Source organism: Pseudophryne corroboree, chromosome 10 (assembly GCF_028390025.1).
Source record: "Pseudophryne corroboree isolate aPseCor3 chromosome 10, aPseCor3.hap2, whole genome shotgun sequence".
NCBI lineage: Eukaryota > Metazoa > Chordata > Amphibia > Anura > Myobatrachidae > Pseudophryne > Pseudophryne corroboree.
Window position 1 is genome coordinate 40,624,123 of NC_086453.1, and position 20,302 is coordinate 40,644,424.

The window sequence follows — 20,302 nt, forward strand, 5'->3', positions numbered from 1 at the left end:
AACTACCATAAGAGCCAGAAGTAGTCACTAAGTACCGTAAGTGCCAGAAGTAGTCACTAACTACCATAAGAGCCAGAAGTAGTCACGTACTACCATAAGAGCCAGAAGTAGTCACTAACTACCATAAGAGCCAGAAGTAGTCACTAACTACCGTAAGTGCCAGAAGTAGCCACTAACTAGTAACTACCATAAGAGCCAGAAGTAGTCACTAACTACCATAAAAGCTAGAAATAGTCACTAACTATCGTAAGAGCCGGAAGTATTCACTAACTGCCATAAGAGCCAGAAGTAGTCATTTACCGCCATAAGAAGTAGTCACCTCCATAACATCCAAAAATAGTCACCATCATAAGAACCAGAACTGGTCACTTATTACCATAAGAGCCAGTAATGGTCACTTACAGCATTAAATGCCAGAAGTAATCATGCACTGCCATAAGAGCCAGAAGTAGTCACTTTCCACCATAAGAGTGAGAAGTAGTCACTTTCCGCCATGAGAGCCAGAAGTAATCATTTACCGCCATAAGAGCCAGAAGTAGTCACTTACCACCATAAGAGCCAGAAGTAGTCACTTAATGCCATAAGAGCCAGAAGTAGTCATTTACTGACTTAAGTGCCAGAAGTAGTCACATACCACCATAAATGTCAGCAGCAGTCATGTACAGCCATAAGTGTCAAATGTAGACCTTACCACCACCAAAGGAGCCAGAAGTAGTCACTTACCGCCGTAGAAGTAGTCATAAACATAAGAACCAAAAATTGCCACTACCGTCAGGCATCCAGAAGTAGTCATCATTACAGAAGTGGTAATTTATCACCAAAAGAACCAAAAGCACTATAGTAACTTACTACCATAAGAGCCAGAACTAGGGGTCTTCTTATAACGCAGCCTTGTTTTGCGGAAAAAAAGGCTTTTCTCTGCTTTGTGCTATTCACGGAGCAGATTACCGTGGAGTTAATCCTGACTTCGCCAGCGGCATCCCCGAACCGCACCTGAATCGCATCACCATACTTTAATCGCATCACCATACTTTATATCCATACTTCTCCATGATGTCCTGAACATCGGAGCGGAGACGGCGGGGAAGCTCAATGCTCTCTGCCGGTTACCTGTGCTAGCTCCGCACCCCCCCCCCCCCCCCCCCCCCGACTTCCTAGCAGCCCCTACAGCCTCCCAGGACCACAGATGTTGGCCCATGTGCAGACGGACCCGCCGGCTGACTCCGCGCATCGCAGAGTGGAGCATCTGGAGAGGACCTCACCGCTGGACCCGGATTGCATCGCCGGAGAGGTGAGTATACATGAATTGCTACTTATTACAGTTATATATTGCATCAAACTGATGCGATGTATAGTGATAAGTAGCAATTCATTTTTTTCATTTTTTTTTTCATGTATAGACCCCGTAGACTCTTACCGCTATAACAATCAGATGTAGGGGTCTATTCATGTAGAAAACGAAAACAGAATTGCTACTTATCACTAGAGATGAGCGCCTGAAATTTTTCGGGTTTTGGTTTTGGGTTCGGTTCCGCGGCCGTGTTTTGGGTTCGACCGCGTTTTGGCAAAACCTCACCGAATTTTTTTTGTCGGATTCGGGTGTGTTTTGGATTCGGGTGTTTTTTTCAAAAAACACTAAAAAACAGCTTAAATCATAGAATTTGGGGGTCATTTTGATCCCAAAGTATTATTAACCTCAAAAACCATAATTTACACTCATTTTCAGTCTATTCTGAATACCTCACACCTCACAATATTATTTTTAGTCCTAAAATTTGCACCGAGGTCGCTGTGTGAGTAAGATAAGCGACCCTAGTGGCCGACACAAACACCGGGCCCATCTAGGAGTGGCACTGCAGTGTCACGCAGGATGTCCCTTCCAAAAAACCCTCCCCAAACAGCACATGACGCAAAGAAAAAAAGAGGCGCAATGAGGTAGCTGTGTGAGTAAGATTAGCGACCCTAGTGGCCGACACAAACACCGGGCCCATCTAGGAGTGGCACTGCAGTGTCACGCAGGATGTCCCTTCCAAAAAACCCTCCCCAAACAGCACATGACGCAAAGAAAAAAAGAGGCGCAATGAGGTAGCTGTGTGAGTAAGATTAGCGACCCTAGTGGCCGACACAAACACCGGGCCCATCTAGGAGTGGCACTGCAGTGTCACGCAGGATGGCCCTTCCAAAAAACCCTCCCCAAACAGCACATGACGCAAAGAAAAAAAGAGGCGCAATGAGGTAGCTGTGTGAGTAAGATTAGCGACCCTAGTGGCCGACACAAACACCGGGCCCATCTAGGAGTGGCACTGCAGTGTCACGTAGGATGTCCCTTCCAAAAAACCCTCCCCAAACAGCACATGACGCAAAGAAAAAAAGAGGCGCAATGAGGTAGCTGTGTGAGTAAGATTAGCGACCCTAGTGGCCGACACAAACACCGGGCCCATTTAGGAGTGGCACTGCAGTGTCACGTAGGATGTCCCTTCCAAAAAACCCTCCCCAAACAGCACATGACGCAAAGAAAAAGAGATAGTATACTCGTAACTAGTATGTATGTATAAAGAAAGAAAAAAAAACCACGGTTAGGTGGTATATACAATTATGGACGGGCTGCCGAGTGCCGACACAGAGGTAGCCACAGCCGTGAACTACCGCACTGTACTGTGTCTGCTGCTAATATATAGACTGGTTGATAAAGAGATAGTATACTCGTAACTAGTATGTATGTATAAAGAAAGAAAAAAAAACCACGGTTAGGTGGTATATACAATTATGGACGGGCTGCCGAGTGCCGTCACAGAGGTAGCCACAGCCGTGAACTACCGCACTGTACTGTGTCTGCTGCTAATATATAGACTGGTTGATAAAGAGATAGTATACTCGTAACTAGTATGTATGTATAAAGAAAGAAAAAAAAACCACGGTTAGGTGGTATATACAATTATGGACGGGCTGCCGAGTGCCGACACAGAGGTAGCCACAGCCGTGAACTACCGCACTGTACTGTGTCTGCTGCTAATATAGACTGGTTGATAAAGAGATAGTATACTCGTAACTAGTATGTATGTATAAAGAAAGAAAAAAAAACCACGGTTAGGTGGTATATACAATTATGGACGGGCTGCCGAGTGCCGACACAGAGGTAGCCACAGCCGTGAACTACCGCACTGTACTGTGTCTGCTGCTAATATATAGACTGGTTGATAAAGAGATAGTATACTCGTAACTAGTATGTATGTATAAAGAAAGAAAAAAAAACCACGGTTAGGTGGTATATACAATTATGGACGGGCTGCCGAGTGCCGACACAGAGGTAGCCACAGCCGTGAACTACCGCACTGTACTGTGTCTGCTGCTAATATATAGACTGGTTGATAAAGAGATAGTATACTCGTAACTAGTATGTATGTATAAAGAAAGAAAAAAAAACCACGGTTAGGTGGTATATACAATTATGGACGGGCTGCCGAGTGCCGACACAGAGGTAGCCACAGCCGTGAACTACCGCACTGTACTGTGTCTGCTGCTAATATATAGACTGGTTGATAAAGAGATAGTATACTCGTAACTAGTATGTATGTATAAAGAAAGAAAAAAAAACCACGGTTAGGTGGTATATACAATTATGGACGGGCTGCCGAGTGCCGACACAGAGGTAGCCACAGCCGTGAACTACCGCACTGTACTGTGTCTGCTGCTAATATATAGACTGGTTGATAAAGAGATAGTATACTCGTAACTAGTATGTATGTATAAAGAAAGAAAAAAAAACCACGGTTAGGTGGTATATACAATTATGGACGGGCTGCCGAGTGCCGACACAGAGGTAGCCACAGCCGTGAACTACCGCACTGTACTGTGTCTGCTGCTAATATATAGACTGGTTGATAAAGAGATAGTATACTCGTAACTAGTATGTATGTATAAAGAAAGAAAAAAAAACCACGGTTAGGTGGTATATACAATTATGGACGGGCTGCCGAGTGCCGACACAGAGGTAGCCACAGCCGTGAACTACCGCACTGTACTGTGTCTGCTGCTAATATAGACTGGTTGATAAAGAGATAGTATACTACTAATATTATATACTGGTGGTCAGTAGAGATGAGCGCCTGAAATTTTTCGGGTTTTGGTTTTGGGTGCGGTTCCGCGGCCGTGTTTTGGGTTCGAACGCGTTTTGGCAAAACCTCACCGAATTTTTTTTGTCGGATTCGGGTGTGTTTTGGATTCGGGTGTTTTTTTCAAAAAACACTAAAAAACAGCTTAAATCATAGAATTTGGGGGTCATTTTGATCCCAAAGTATTATTAACCTCAAAAACCATAATTTACACTCATTTTCAGTCTATTCTGAATACCTCACACCTCACAATATTATTTTTAGTCCTAAAATTTGCACCGAGGTCGCTGTGTGAGTAAGATAAGCGACCCTAGTGGCCGACACAAACACCGGGCCCATCTAGGAGTGGCACTGCAGTGTCACGCAGGATGTCCCTTCCAAAAAACCCTCCCCAAACAGCACATGACGCAAAGAAAAAAAGAGGCGCAATGAGGTAGCTGTGTGAGTAAGATTAGCGACCCTAGTGGCCGACACAAACACCGGGCCCATCTAGGAGTGGCACTGCAGTGTCACGCAGGATGGCCCTTCCAAAAAACCCTCCCCAAACAGCACATGACGCAAAGAAAAAAAGAGGCGCAATGAGGTAGCTGACTGTGTGAGTAAGATTAGCGACCCTAGTGGCCGACACAAACACCGGGCACATCTAGGAGTGGCACTGCAGTGTCACGCAGGATGTCCCTTCCAAAAAACCCTCCCCAAACAGCACATGACGCAAAGAAAAAAAGAGGCGCAATGAGGTAGCTGTGTGAGTAAGATTAGCGACCCTAGTGGCCGACACAAACACCGGGCCCATCTAGGAGTGGCACTGCAGTGTCACGCAGGGTGTCCCTTCCAAAAAACCCACCCCAATCAGCACATGATGCAAAGAAAAAGAAAAGAAAAAAGAGGTGCAAGATGGAATTATCCTTGGGCCCTCCCACCCACCCTTATGTTGTATAAACAAAACAGGACATGCACACTTTAACCAACCCATCATTTCAGTGACAGGGTCTGCCACACGACTGTGACTGATATGACGGGTTGGTTTGGACCCCCCCCAAAAAAGAAGCAATTAATCTCTCCTTGCACAAACTGGCTCTACAGAGGCAAGATGTCCACCTCATCTTCACCCTCCGATATATCACCGTGTACATCCCCCTCCTCACAGATTATCAATTCGTCCCCACTGGAATCCACCATCTCAGCTCCCTGTGTACTTTGTGGAGGCAATTGCTGCTGGTCAATGTCTCCGCGGAGGAATTGATTATAATTCATTTTAATGAACATCATCTTCTCCACATTTTCTGGATGTAACCTCGTACGCCGATTGCTGACAAGGTGAGCGGCGGCACTAAACACTCTTTCGGAGTACACACTTGTGGGAGGGCAACTTAGGTAGAATAAAGCCAGTTTGTGCAAGGGCCTCCAAATTGCCTCTTTTTCCTGCCAGTATAAGTACGGACTGTGTGACGTGCCTACTTGGATGCGGTCACTCATATAATCCTCCACCATTCTATCAATGTTGAGAGAATCATATGCAGTGACAGTAGACGACATGTCCGTAATCGTTGTCAGGTCCTTCAGTCCGGACCAGATGTCAGCATCAGCAGTCGCTCCAGACTGCCCTGCATCACCGCCAGCGGGTGGGCTCGGAATTCTGAGCCTTTTCCTCGCACCCCCAGTTGCGGGAGAATGTGAAGGAGGAGATGTTGACAGGTCGCGTTCCGCTTGACTTGACAATTTTGTCACCAGCAGGTCTTTCAACCCCAGCAGACCTGTGTCTGCCGGAAAGAGAGATCCAAGGTAGGCTTTAAATCTAGGATCGAGCACGGTGGCCAAAATGTAGTGCTCTGATTTCAACAGATTGACCACCCGTGAATCCTTGTTAAGCGAATTAAGGGCTGCATCCACAAGTCCCACATGCCTAGCGGAATCGCTCCGTGTTAGCTCCTCCTTCAATGCCTCCAGCTTCTTCTGCAAAAGCCTGATGAGGGGAATGACCTGACTCAGGCTGGCAGTGTCTGAACTGACTTCACGTGTGGCAAGTTCAAAGGGCATCAGAACCTTGCACAACGTTGAAATCATTCTCCACTGCACTTGAGACAGGTGCATTCCACCTACTATATCGTGCTCAATTGTATAGGCTTGAATGGCCTTTTGCTGCTCCTCCAACCTCTGAAGCATATAGAGGGTTGAATTCCACCTCGTTACCACTTCTTGCTTCAGATGATGGCAGGGCAGGTTCAGTAGTTTTTGGTGGTGCTCCAGTTTTCTGTACGTGGTGCCTGTACGCCGAAAGTGTCCCGCAATTCTTCTGGCCACCGACAGCATCTCTTGCACGGCCCTGTCGTTTTTTAAAAAATTCTGCACCACCAAATTCAAGGTATGTGCAAAACATGGGACGTGCTGGAATTGGCCCAGATTTAATGCACACACAATATTGCTGGCGTTGTCCGATGCCACAAATCCACAGGAGAGTCCAATTGGGGTAAGCCATTCCGCGATGATCTTCCTCAGTTGCCGTAAGAGGTTTTCAGCTGTGTGCGTATTCTGGAAAGCGGTGATACAAAGCGTAGCCTGCCTAGGAAAGAGTTGGCGTTTGCGAGATGCTGCTACTGGTGCCGCCGCTGCTGTTCTTGCGGCGGGAGTCCATACATCTACCCAGTGGGCTGTCACAGTCATATAGTCCTGACCCTGCCCTGCTCCACTTGTCCACATGTCCGTGGTTAAGTGGACATTGGGTACAGCTGCATTTTTTAGGACACTGGTGACTCTTTTTCTGAGGTCTGTGTACATTTTCGGTATCGCCTGCCTAGAGAAATGGAACCTAGATGGTATTTGGTACCGGGGACACAGTACCTCCAACAAGTCTCTAGTTGGCTCTGCAGTAATGATGGATACCGGAACCACGTTTCTCACCACCCAGGATGCCAAGGCCTCAGTTATCCGCTTTGCAGTAGGATGACTGCTGTGATATTTCATCTTCCTCGCAAAGGACTGTTGAACAGTCAATTGCTTACTGGAAGTAGTACAAGTGGGCTTACGACTTCCCCTCTGGGATGACCATCGACTCCCAGCGGCAACAACAGCAGCGCCAGCAGCAGTAGGCGTTACACGCAAGGATGCATCGGAGGAATCCCAGGCAGGAGAGGACTCGTCAGACTTGCCAGTGACATGGCCTGCAGGACTATTGGCATTCCTGGGGAAGGAGGAAATTGACACTGAGGGAGTTGGTGGGGTGGTTTGCGTGAGCTTGGTTACAAGAGGAAGGGATTTACTGGTCAGTGGACTGCTTCCGCTGTCACCCAAAGTTTTTGAACTTGTCACTGACTTATTATGAATGCGCTGCAGGTGACGTATAAGGGAGGATGTTCCGAGGTGGTTAACGTCCTTACCCCTACTTATTACAGCTTGACAAAGGGAACACACGGCTTGACACCTGTTGTCCGCATTTGTGGTGAAATACCTCCACACCGAAGAGCTGATTTTTTTGGTATTTTCACCTGGCATGTCAACGGCCATATTCCTCCCACGGACAACAGGTGTCTCCCCGGGTGCCTGACTTAAACAAACCACCTCACCATCAGAATCCTCCTGGTCAATTTCCTCCCCAGCGCCAGCAACACCCATATCCTCCTCATCCTGGTGTACTTCAACACTGACATCTTCAATCTGACTATCAGGAACTGGACTGCGGGTGCTCCTTCCAGCACTTGCAGGGGGCATGCAAATAGTGGAAGGCGCATGCTCTTCACGTCCAGTGTTGGGAAGGTCAGGCATCGCAAACGACACAATTGGACTCTCCTTGTGGATTTGGGATTTCAAAGAACGCACAGTTCTTTGCGGTGCTTTTGCCAGCTTGAGTCTTTTTTCAGTTTTCTAGCGAGAGGCTGAGTGCTTCCATCCTCATGTGAAGCTGAACCACTAGCCATGAACATAGGCCAGGGCCTCAGCCGTTCCTTGCCACTCCGTGTGGTAAATGGCATATTGGCAAGTTTACGCTTCTCCTCCGACAATTTTATTTTAGGTTTTGGAGTCCTTTTTTTTCTGATATTTGGTGTTTTGGATTTGACATGCTCTGTACTATGACATTGGGCATCGGCCTTGGCAGACGACGTTGCTGGCATTTCATCGTCTCGGCCATGACTAGTGGCAGCAGCTTCAGCACGAGGTGGAAGTGGATCTTGATCTTTCCCTAATTTTGGAACCTCAACTTTTTTGTTCTCCATATTTTATAGGCAGAACTAAAAGGCACCTCAGGTAAACAATGGAGATGGATGGATTGGATACTAGTATACAATTATGGACGGACTGCCACGGTTAGGTGGTATAAAAAAACCACGGTTAGGTGGTATATATTATAATAATAATACAATTATGGATGGACGGACTGCCTGCCGACTGCCGACACAGAGGTAGCCACAGCCGTGAACTACCGCACTGTACACTGGTTGATAAAGAGATAGTAGTATACTCGTAACAATTAGGATGACACTATGACGGTATAAAGAATGAAAAAAAAACCACGGTTAGGTGGTAGGTATATAATAATAAATAATACAATTCTGGTCGGACGGACTGCCTGCCGTGTGCCGACACAGAGGTAGCCACAGCCGTGAACTACCGCACTGTACACTGGTTGATAAAGAGATAGTAGTATACTCGTAACAATTAGGATGACACTATGACGGTATAAAGAATGAAAAAAAAAACCACGGTTAGGTGGTAGGTATATAATAATAAATAATACAATTCTGGTCGGACGGACTGCCTGCCGTGTGCCGACACAGAGGTAGCCACAGCCGTGAACTACCGCACTGTACACTGGTTGATAAAGAGATAGTAGTATACTCGTAACAATTAGGATGACACTATGACGGTATAAAGAATGAAAAAAAAACCACGGTTAGGTGGTAGGTATATAATAATAAATAATACAATTCTGGTCGGACGGACTGCCTGCCGTGTGCCGACACAGAGGTAGCCACAGCCGTGAACTACCGCACTGTACACTGGTTGATAAAGAGATAGTAGTATACTCGTAACAATTAGGATGACACTATGACGGTATAAAGAATGAAAAAAAAAACCACGGTTAGGTGGTAGGTATATAATAATAAATAATACAATTCTGGTCGGACGGACTGCCTGCCGTGTGCCGACACAGAGGTAGCCACAGCCGTGAACTACCGCACTGTACACTGGTTGATAAAGAGATAGTAGTATACTCGTAACAATTAGGATGACACTATGACGGTATAAAGAATGAAAAAAAAAACCACGGTTAGGTGGTAGGTATATAATAATAAATAATACAATTCTGGTCGGACGGACTGCCTGCCGTGTGCCGACACAGAGGTAGCCACAGCCGTGAACTACCGCACTGTACACTGGTTGATAAAGAGATAGTAGTATACTCGTAACAATTAGGATGACACTATGACGGTATAAAGAATGAAAAAAAAACCACGGTTAGGTGGTAGGTATATAATAATAAATAATACAATTCTGGTCGGACGGACTGCCTGCCGTGTGCCGACACAGAGGTAGCCACAGCCGTGAACTACCGCACTGTACACTGGTTGATAAAGAGATAGTAGTATACTCGTAACAATTAGGATGACACTATGACGGTATAAAGAATGAAAAAAAAACCACGGTTAGGTGGTAGGTATATAATAATAAATAATACAATTCTGGTCGGACGGACTGCCTGCCGTGTGCCGACACAGAGGTAGCCACAGCCGTGAACTACCGCACTGTACTGTGTCTGCTGCTAATATAGACTGGTTGATATTTAAAGAGATATTAGTAGTATACAACAATACTATACTGGTGGTCAGGCACTGGTCACCACTCCTGCAGCAAAAGTGTGCACTGTTAATTAATATAATTGTACTCCTGGCTCCTGCTAACAACCTGCAGTGCTCCCCAGTCTCCCCCACAATTAATTATAAGCTTTTAATTTATACATTGATGACTGTGCAGCACACTGGGCTGAGCTGAGTGCACACAGACTGAGTCACACTGTGTGACTGACTGTGCTGTGTATCGGTTTTTTTTTCAGGCAGAGAACGGATATAGCAGAGAGAAGTGAACGGATATATTATATTAAATAAAAGTTAACTAGCAACTGCACTGGTCACTGACTGTGGTAAACTAACTCTGTCTGCGACTCTGCACAATCTCTCTCTCTCTATCTAATCTATCTCTATTCTAATGGAGAGGACGCCAGACACGTCCTCTCCCTATCAATCTCAATGCACGAGTGAAAATGGCGGCGACGCGCGGCTCCTTATATAGAATCCGAGTCTCGCGATAGAATCCGAGCCTCGCGAGAATCCGACAGCGTCATGATGACGTTCGGGCGCGCTCGGGTTAACCGAGCAAGGCGGGAAGATCCGAGTCGCTCGGACCCGTGAAAAAAAACATGAAGTTCGGGCGGGTTCGGATTCCGAGGAACCGAACCCGCTCATCTCTAGTGGTCAGGTCACTGGTCACTAGTCACACTGGCAGTGGCACTCCTGCAGCAAAAGTGTGCACTGTTTAATTTTAATATAATATTATGTACTCCTGGCTCCTGCTATAACCTATAACTGGCACTGCAGTAGTGCTCCCCAGTCTCCCCCACAATTATAAGCTGTGTGAGCTGAGCAGTCAGACAGATATATAATATATATATAGATGATGCAGCACACTGGCCTGAGCCTGAGCAGTGCACACAGATATGGTATGTGACTGACTGAGTCACTGTGTGTATCGCTTTTTTCAGGCAGAGAACGGATATATTAAATAAACTGCACTGTGTGTCTGGTGGTCACTCACTATATAATATATTATGTACTCCTGGCTCCTGCTATAACCTATAACTGGCACTGCAGTAGTGCTCCCCAGTCTCCCCCACAATTATAAGCTGTGTGAGCTGAGCAGTCAGACAGATATATATAATATTATATATAGATAATAGATGATGCAGCACACTGGCCTGAGCCTGAGCAGTGCACACAGATATGGTATGTGACTGAGTCACTGTGTGCTGTGTATCGCTTTTTTCAGGCAGAGAACGGATTATAAATAAAAGTGGTGGTCACTGGTCACTATCAGCAAAACTCTGCACTGTACATACACTACTGAGTACTCCTAATGCTCCCCAAAATTAGTAAATCAAGTGTCTCTCTAATCTATTCTAATTCTAAACGGAGAGGACGCCAGCCACGTCCTCTCCCTATCAATCTCAATGCACGTGTGAAAATGGCGGCGACGCGCGGCTCCTTATATAGAATCCGAGTCTCGCGATAGAATCCGAGCCTCGCGAGAATCCGACAGCGTCATGATGACGTTCGGGCGCGCTCGGGTTAACCGAGCAAGGCGGGAAGATCCGAGTCGCTCGGACCCGTGAAAAAAACCATGAAGTTCTGGCGGGTTCGGATTCAGAGAAACCGAACCCGCTCATCTCTACTTATCACTATACATCGCATCGCTTCGATGCGATGTATAGCTGTGATAAGTAGCAATTCATGTATACTCACCCTTCCGACGATGCGCTGCGGTGTCTGGGGCTCCTGCGGTGAGGTCATCTCCAGCGGTCCTTCCCAGCGATGCGCGGGGTCCAGCGGCGGGTCCCTTTGCGCATGCGCAGGCTGTTGACCTCCCGGCCGGCCGCAGTGATTGCTGGGAGGTCGGGGGGCGGAGCCAGCGCGAGGTGCAGAGCAGCGATCAGGGAAGCATTGAGCTTCCCTGATGTCTCCGCACCACAGTTCAGGTTACGCCGTCCTGAGATGGCGAACCTGAACTCCATGGAGAAGCGGAAAGCAGAGCTTTCCGCACCTTCATGAATCGCACTCACCATACAAAGGTATGGTGATGCGATTCAGCCACAGAGCGGGGGTGCCGCTGGGGAAGTCAGGGACTTCTCCACGGTAACCCGCTCTGTGAATTGCGGTAAGCAGAGAAAAGCCCTGTTTAACGCAAAACAGGGCTTTTCTCTGCTGCATGAATAGACCCCGTAGTCTCTAACTACCATAAGAGCTAGAAGTAGTCCTTTACAAACATAAGAGAGCCAGAAATAGTGACTTACCACTGTTAGACCCAGAAGCAGGGATGTTGTAGACCACGAACCTCATTCAGTAATGATTGCAAAATTACAAATCACAATCCAGACGATTATTGAACGACTGCGCATGTGCATCGTTTGCATTGCGCACGCGCGAGTAAAAATAGCGACAGAATATGCGTACACATTGTGATCACAATGCAACCACTGTTTGACTGACAGGAAGCCGGCGTTTCTGGGAGGAAACCTGCCCTGTTCTTCTGGGTGTGTCTGAAAAACGCAAGCGTGCCCAGGCATTTTTAATGAGGGCCCCTGACATCAGCAATGACCACTTCCAGCCTCTTGTATTGCAATAATTAGAGACGACCTTGCCTGGCGCAGGTAGGAAAATTCTCCAATGTTCCGGTAATTGCATATGGTTCTGCAATCAGCCCGCATATTGCAATGCATTCACAATTTCTGCAATGGGCGTTTTTTATCTATTTCGGGGCGGCAACTACTTCATCGCAGAAACTGCAATCCTTGCTGAATGAGGTCCCATCTGGAGCCCAGGGTAAAAAATTTCCTTTGGTGCCTCCCAACATCTACCGAAATATGCTAATTCTAAACCCTATGGTGTGTATGAATTGCATGGACCCCGTGTTTGGTTTGGTTCTCGCAAAACCACCCTCAAGAGTTATAGGGGGTCATTCCGAGTTGTTCGCTCGGTAAAAATCTTCGCATCGCAGCGATTTTCCGCTTAATGCGCATGCGCAATGTCCGCACTGCGACTGCGCCAAGTAAATTTGCTATGCAGTTAGGAATTTTACTCACGGCTTTTTCATCGTTCTGGCGATCGTAATGTGATTGACAGGAAATGGGTGTTACTGGGCAGAAACAGGCCGTTTTATGGGCGTGTGGGGAAAAACGCTACCGTTTCCGGAAAAAACGCAGGAGTGGCCGGAGAAACGGAGGAGTGTCTGGCCGAACGCTGGGAGTGTTTGTGACGTCAAACCAGGAACGACAAGCACTGAACTGATCGCAGATGCCGAGTAAGTCTGAAGCTACTCAGAAACTGCTACGAGGTGTGTAATCGCAATATTGCGAATACATCGTTCGCAATTTTAAGATGCTAAGATTCACTCCCAGTAGGCGGCGGCTTAGCATGAGCAAATCTGCTAAAATCCGCTTGCGAGCGAACAACTCGGAATGACCCCCATAGTTCAGTTTCAGGTTTGGATTTCTCTAAAATTGATAAAAACAGCTCTAAGCCTCAAACCACGTAATTGTTGGACCTGCTGTTATTCCTTCAGTATTATTAACATCAAAAACATTAATTTCCAGTATTTTCCAGTGTGAAATGGCATCTTAAATCCCAATTGAGGGACATGCCATCAAACACACACAAGTGACCCGATCCGGGACTTGGTTCGACTCAAAACCACAAAGTTTGGGTGTGCTCGGTACTCAACAAAACCAAACTGCTCACCTCTAGTATCAATGTTATCAATAATGAGAAAAAAGAAGATATGGCCAAACTGTTTACTAGCTAAAATTCTGTAATAGTGTAGCTGAAAGTACATATACAGTAGTACAAGGGCCCCTGCAATATGGCCATTCTCTGGTAGGTACTACTGTAGGTCCATTGATAGAGTGTGTAAAGCAACTTCTTTACTCAGTAATCTATGTTCAGCAGTCTGATTGCAGGTGTAAATTGGGATGAGAAATTGGGTATATACAGGGGGTGGAGTCCCGCACCTCCTCTATACACCTTCTTACCGGTGGGTCATAGCTATGCCAAGGATGAGGTCTAAGCCTGGAAGTCAAATCTTCTCTGGTGGTGTCAGATTGTAGTTAATAGACTCATGGCCAGATTAAGAATGGGAAATATGGGACTACATCTCCAGCGCTCCACATAAAATAGTCCCATCGTCATGATAGCGTAAAGATAACCAACTGACCACAAATCATAAGTATTAAAATTGTATTTCTATTTTTCTCTTTTACGTAATTAGAGAGACATTATGGCTAATAGTGTAGGAGTGTACTCACCCACACATCACTGGCCACACCCACACATCATTGGCCACACCCACACAACACTAGTCACACCCACAGTAACAGGCTTGTATAGCACTGGCAAGATGACTGCAGCTGTACCTTCCCCACCAGGGACGGACTGGGGTTCAGAATCGGCCCTGACATGTGTGACGTTGGGCGCGTGCATGTCCCGGGGGGCGCGGAGATGATGCAGTATACTGTTAGTATAGTTGTTGCGTATTGACAATGTTGTGGTGACTAGAGCTTGTTACTTCAAAATTATGGATACCTTTTTATTTTTATGTCTTCCTTTGTCTAAAAAAGACAGCTTGAAGAGAATTGTTTTTAGAATACTGAGGTAACTTGGACAAGCTCGTATATGCTGACAGTGTAATCTGTCAGACAGATGACAGAGAAATTGTAATTGTGTCTAGGCTCTGAAAATATTTATTTTTGTAGTTCTGGAGAATTTTAAACCATTTCCACTTTACGCCACTTTTGAGATTGTTATCCACAGGTGTGATTGCTGTCATCTGCAGCAAATGGAACATACTGTATGCGGATTAGCGCTGCAGAGAGTCTGTGTTACCATTGAAGAAGAAATCCATTCCATTATGTTTGCTACTTGCCCATTGAGTCGTAGAATTTTCTAAATGTAATTGTTGCTTTCAGCGGACTGTTTCTGCTGTGAAACATCTAATATGACCGTCATGAGGAATTCATATAGGCCCTCATTCCGAGTTGTTCGCTCGCTAGCTGCTTTTAGCAGCATTGCACACGCTAAGCTGCCGCCTACTGGGAGTGAATCTTAGCAGAGGCAGAACTCTGGGAGGCAACGGAGTCAGCTGCCGCCGGGCTCCTGCTTTGAAGGGGGGCAGCTCACCTCTTGTTCCATGTGTTCAGCTACATTAAACAATTAAGTTAATTGACAGCAGCCGGTACCTCTTCCGTAGCTGACTTCCCCACTAGTCACTGCACCTTACAAATCACACCCTCTTTATTATAGATACACTGGAAGCAGACACCTTACTGATGAAGCTATTTGCTCCTATAAAGGAAGTATGAGAATTCTAACTATATGAAGTTATTTCTCTGACAATTACAAGTAACTTCATGTAGTTAGAATTCTCATTCTTCCTATGCAATAGCAGATATCTCCATCAATAAGGTGCATGCTTCCAGATTAATAGGTTGTGGGTTCTAATCCTGGGTATGACACTTGCAAATTAATTGTCAGAGAAATAATCAGCATTGTGAGTGACTGAGCAGATCTATGTAGTGTGTGGCTGGACCCCTACATAAATCTGCCTAGTTGCAACGGTTTTGTAGTAGCTTCATGTAGTTAGAATCTGCAGGCTTGCTATGTAGGAGCAAATAAATATTTATATATATATATTTATAGGGGGGCACCAATATTTTTCTTGCCTCCGGGCAACTGGGACAAACTTACGCCACTGAATCTTAGCATAGCAGAATTGCGAACGCAAGATTAGCAGAATTGCGAATAGAAATTTCTTTGCAGTTTCTGAGTAGCTCGAGACTTACTCTGCCACTGCGATCAGTTCAGTCAGTTTCGTTCCTGGTTTGACGTCACAAACACACCCAGCGTTCACCCAGACAGACACTCCCCCGTTTCTTCAGACACTCCTGCGTTTTTCCCAGAAACGCAAGCGTTTTTCGCACACACCCATAAAACGGCCAGTTACCGCCCAGAAACACCCACTTCCTGTCAATCACACTCTGATCACCAGAACGATGAAATTTCTTCGTTAGGCCGTGATTAAAAAACCAAACTCTTTTGCAAATTTACTTGGCGCAGACGCACTGCGTACATTGCGCATGCGCAGTTTGCGACTAATCGCTCCGTTGCGAAAAATTCTTACGAGCGAACAACTCGGAATGAGGGCCCTAGTACAGTATGTGTAATATAGGTCAGATCTGTCCAAATGTGGGCCCTCGGGCCTGATCAGACCCTCCAAGAGATTCACAGTGCCCTATACTATAAAAAACAATTGTTGTTAATAATAATTTTCATATAATGGACGATGGTACAGAGGCTGTCGGTGCTGCCTCACATCACTGGGGTCTTGGGTGTGTTTCTGAACAGTTACTCATCTGTGTGGAGTTTGTATGTTCTACTAATGTTTTTGTGCGATTCTTAGCACAATCAAAAGTTGCAATTCCTCATTATATACTGTATTATGGTAACCATCGATCTCTAATTTCCTTGTGTACCTCTGGGGGGTGGGAGGAAAGTAACACTAGCGCCTCCACATAACCGTTCCTGGAGGGACGTTGCTGCCATCGCAGATAAATAAATCGCCACACTGCCCCCAAAAGACATACAATACATGAAATAGCTTCTAGCTAAATTTGTATAGTATGGAATATGGATTATAGGATCTGATTCAGTAAGGATTGCAGTTTCTGCTAAAAAGCAGTTTCTGCCCAGAAATAGAGAAAAAACACCCATCGTAAAAATTGCGAATGCAACGCAATATGCGGGCTGACTGTAAAACCATACACAATTACCGGAACATCGAAGATTTTTCTTATCTGTGCCGGCAAGGTCGTCCACAATGCTTACGACGCAAGACCCTCCTTAAAAGCGTCTGGGAATGCCTGTGTTTTTTCAGACACACCCACAAAACAGCAGGTTTACGCCCAGAAACACCGGCTTCCTGTCAGTCAAACAGCGGCTGCATTGTGATCACAATGTGTACGTATTTTCTGTCGCTGTTTTTGCTAGCGCATGTGCAGTCATTCGATAAGCGCACAGATTGCGAATTGCAAGTTTTATGATGTAACCTGAATCGGCCCATAAGCTTCAGTATTTCTGTCTTCATATAAATCCATTTTCAGAAGTTGCTCCTGTAAGTGAATAACTACATTTGATTTTGTTTGTTCTACTATTGCATTTTGAGCCATACTGAAGTTTTTACAAACATTTCAGAGAGGTACAAGGAATGGATACAGTTCATACTTACTGACTTTCTGGCTGCCCCATGCGGGATGAGACAGCCAGGTAGGTACAGCAGGGGGCCTGGCCTCAGCCTCGGTGGGCGGAGCAGCCACCCCGCTATTCAAAGCCCATTGAAAAGCGGAGGGTGGGGTGGCTACGATGACGCAGTTCAGTGAAGGACGGCTAAGGGGAGGCTGCGGGGGAAGGGGGATGCCACCTTCGGGAGACTTGCCTACCATTCTGGGGGGCCGGAAGCACAACCCAATTTTTGGGAGCTGTATGAAGTGCTAAGTATGCCTCCATCATGTGCTGGCCACACTAGCTCTAAAAAAAGAATTTGGAAAGTAGAGATGCGCAGTTTGGTTTTACAGAAATAAGAGCCCACCTGAATTTTCTGGATCTAAACCAAAACTCGGCCCAGCTCTCCAGAGGAGTCCCAGTTCGAATCTTCCCACCAATCAAAATTCAGATTTTAAATCTGAATTTAGTTTTTTTTGGTTTCGGTTTGGATTGCAAAAGTAACATGATTTTAGCTGTTATTATAAAAAAAAAAAATCTTTTTAAATCCAGATCCAAAACCAAAACCAGTGAGGAGGTTTATGCAAAACCAAAACCCTCCAACGAATAAGAACCAAAATCAAATCCATCTAAAATGGGCCAGTGCACATCTCTATTGGAAGATTATGTCATCTCCAAGCACCGGTGGAGGGAAGACTCACCACTAACCCGGGTCAAGCCTACGGTGTGAATGGGGTTTTGGGACACTGTGACACGGCTTGAAATCCGTGTTCAGTTACCCGGGTTGGCAGTGTTGCCATCAGATACTGTGATGCCCGGGACTGACAAAACAGGCAGGGATCCCCCTGCCAGAGATGAGGGACGTGGCAAGAGGAAAAGTGGTTATAAAGAACACAGGGGAATGATGGGTGGTGGGGGATAAATGTTAGAATTAGGTGGGGGGCAGATATAATAAGAGGTTTAATAGGGACACAGGTAAAAGAAGGAGGGAAAATAGAGGGCAGCCACACACAAAAAAAGAAAATAGTACTCCCAAGTATGAGAATACCATACTTTAGGGCAGGACAGACACTAACACCCGGCTTAGTAAGACAGGACAGACACTGACACCCGACTCAGTGAGACAGGACAGACACTGACACCCAACTCAGTGAGACAGGACAGACACTGACACCCAACTCAGTGAGACAGGACAGACACTGACACTTGACTCAGTGAGACAGAACAGACACTGACACCCAACTCAGTGAGACAGGACAGACACTGACACTTGACTCAGTGAGACAGAACAGACACTGACACCCGACTCAGTGATGCAGGACAGGCACTGACACCCGACTCAGTGATGCAGGACAGGCACTGACACCCGACTCAGTGAGACAGGACATACACTGACACCCAACTCAGTGAGACAGAACAGACACTGACACTTGACTCAGTGAGACAGGACAGACACTGAACTCAGTGAGACAGAACAGACACTGACACCTGACTCAGTGATGCAGATGCAGGACAGGCACTGACACCCGACTCAGTGAGACAGGGCAGACACTGACACCCGGCTCAGTTAGACAAGGACAGACACTGACACCCGGCTTAGTGAGACAGGACAGACACTGACACCCAACTCAGTGAGACAGGACAGACACTGACACCCTGCTCAGTGAGACTAGGACAGACACTGACACCCGACTCAGTGAGACAGGACAGACACTAACACCCAGCTCAGTAAGACAGGACAGACACTGACACCCGACTCAGTGAGACAGGACAGACACTGACACCCGACTCAGTGATACAGGACAGACACTGACACCCAACTCAGTGAGACAGGACAGGCACTAACACCCAGCTCAGTAAGACAGGGCAGACACTGACACCCGACTCAGTGAGACAGGACAGACACTGACACCCGACTCAGTGAGACAGGACAGACACTGACACCCAACTCAGTGAGACAGAACAGGTACTGACACCCGACTCAGTGATGCAGGACAGGCACTGACACCCAGCTCAGTTAGACAAGGACAGACACTGACACCCGGCTCAGTGAGACAGGACAGACACTGACACCCAACTCAGTGAGACAGGACAGACACTGACACCCTGCTCAGTGAGACAAAGACAGACACTGACACCCAACTCAGTGAGACAGAACAGGCACTGACACCCGACTCAGTGATGCAGGACAGGCACTGACACCCGACTCAGTGAGACAGGGCAGACACTGACACCCGGCTCAGTTAGACAAGGACAGACACTGACACCCAATTCAGTGAAACAGGACAGACACTGACATCCAACTCAGTGAAACAGGACAGACACTGACACCCAACCCAGTGAGACAGGACAGACACTGACACCCTGCTCAGTGATGCAGGACAGGCACTGACACCCGGCTCAGTTAGACAAGGACAGACACTGATACTCGGCTCAGTGAGACAGGACAGACACTGACACCTGACTCAGGAGCTAAATGGGTGAAAGATAACTTTGTAAAATAAATTCTAAATCTATTTTTATAAAGGAGATTCAAAAATAAATGTATTAGCGAAATATTTTCCCAGCTCTCCAAACGATCTCACATTTTATTTTTAATTTCATGGTAATCGTCCTGTTCAATATGTTACTGTGTGTGAAAACCGTAAATGTGGTGGCATTTGCCAGTCTGTTAGCGGAAACGTACGCGTGTTTAATGGGAAAGTAATTTGTCAAATTAAAGAATATATTCAAATAAAATAGTATATTAAAAAACAAACGTTAAGCAGAAACATATTGTCCTTGGAATTAGCGACAAAATATATGGAAATCATTTCTTATGCAGAGACAGGATGCCGTCTCTGCATATTTATTACTGTAAATTAATTCATGCTCTCAGCTTCTGTGTTCCCTTAGCTTAGAGGAGAAGCAGTGTGTTCAGGTATGTAACCAAGAATTACCATGATAATGATACGGAGACCTACAGAAATTGTCCCGGTTACGTGGAAGGTGAGGAGGTTGGAAGTGAACCTTTATACTGCAAAATGAATGAGGGCCTGGGACTCAGGGTCGACACCAATTAGGTCGACACCACTTAGGTCAACACCAAATGGTCGATACATCTTAGGGCGACACCTGAAATTGGTCGACATGGAAAAAAGTTGACGTGCACCAGGTCGA